We start from the raw sequence: 1,924 nt of genomic DNA, 5'->3' as shown, positions 1-1,924 counted from the left end.
TTCAAATGTTACAACCCGTGAACCCATCTTTCTTTATAGCGCGATGGTAATTATTCCTATGCTGAATAAGAATCCTTTGGTTTGAATCGTGCTTAGCACAAAACATTCTAACTGAAATTAAACTTTGCGCTAAATAATATTGGCATATATGTTGTGCGATTTTCACTAGGCAAACCAGACACTGACTGCACGGTTAGTTTGATGAGGTTTAATGTGAATGACTTCAACTATATATACATAATTAATCTTGTATGTGCATACCGTATATATATATATATATATATATATATATATATATATATATATATATATATAGTCTCTGGTGTATACACACACGCACACACACACATGCGTATACACGGTCTATGCTTCAAGTACATTTCGTTCAACAAACTACGAACTAGCTAGCACAATTTGCTAACCTGACAGTTAACATCTGGCTAGCTAGTCAAATATCTAACTGAGCTACTTACTGAAAGAACTGCAAAGAACTTTACCCTAATGGTCTGTTACAACTATTTACTGCAGAACAAGACATTGAGGTGTGGTATAAAGACACTTTTGACGTTTTACAAAATAAACAAAGGCAAAAGGTTTTAATACTGCTGTCGAGAGTTTTGATAGAGTTTTGCTGTTGAGCGCATTCACGTTAGAGCGTCTGGTATTAGATGTCAATTAACGCAGCAATTAACTGTCAATCACCTTATTGTCACACCCCTTTAACACCAGTGATGGACAGTAACGAAGTAAATGTAATTCGTTACTGTACTTAAGTAACATTTCCATGTATCTGTACTTTTATTTGGTAAGACTTTATACTTTTACTTCACTACATTTCAAAGCGAAACTTTTTACTTTTCACTTCGTTACATTTACAGAAACACCTCGTTCCTTATTTATTTTTAAATCAACGCTTAATAAAATACCGAAAGATCAAAGTGTACCGTGTCACAGACTATAACCAATCAGCGCTCAGTAAGAGATTAAGATTTGTACGCTAAATGGCTGAGGATCTGAAATGGCTGCAACAGATGGCTTCCTCCAACCCCTGGCCTTATTTAGCCCAATTGTTTGAATTCCTCAAAAAGAAAAATGATTCGTATTCCTTCAACTGTCTCCTCTGCATTCCGAAGAACACATCGCTGTCATAATTTATGAACTCATCGTCAAACTTGAAAAAACACATTGAGGTAAGTTCGCCATTAGATGAGTACTACCAACAGGGTGGTTTATACCCCGGTTAATTATATCACATTGAAATACTACATACTACACTACATTTAACAGATGCTTTTATCCAAAGCAATGTGCTAGTACCTAAATTGCAATCTGTGGAGATGCTAAGCGCCAGTTTAACACAGGAGACTCCCACATCAAACGTTAAAGCCGGGTACACATACACGCGAATTTGGCCAAGCGAAGCAAACTTCGCAATTTATTCCTATGAGGGAGGTGAAGGCAAACAAATATGAGCGAAGCGAAGCTAAATTATTAAAAATGATGATTATTATATTAATTATTATTAATTATTTGGCCAAGTTTAATATGAGTTCAGTTGGTTGGGCTGCACACAGTTCTAGTCCTAGGTGCTAGAGCTAGGTGGACAACGTATAACCTCTTCATATAGTGTATTGCCTCTTCAAAACTTGGGTAATGTTTCATCAAATGTAATGTTTATAGTGAATAATTTATCAGTTGTGTTTTTATTGATTTTCATCAGTTGTGATGGTGTTTGTTATTCGTTTTTTGACAACTGAAATAAATGAAAAATAAAATAATGAAACTTGAATTAGTGCTTTTTATGTTGTTGCTTCAAAAGCACTTGGTCTTACTTAAAGATAATATAGTTTTGAGTATTTTGTGTTTGCTAGGCAAATGTAATGCACTGTTTCGTTGTTCACCTGTTGATCGAGTAGGCCTAGTG

The sequence above is a fragment of the Brachyhypopomus gauderio genome, chromosome 9 (assembly GCF_052324685.1).
Source record: "Brachyhypopomus gauderio isolate BG-103 chromosome 9, BGAUD_0.2, whole genome shotgun sequence".
NCBI lineage: Eukaryota > Metazoa > Chordata > Actinopteri > Gymnotiformes > Hypopomidae > Brachyhypopomus > Brachyhypopomus gauderio.
This window is presented reverse-complemented; position numbering follows the sequence as displayed.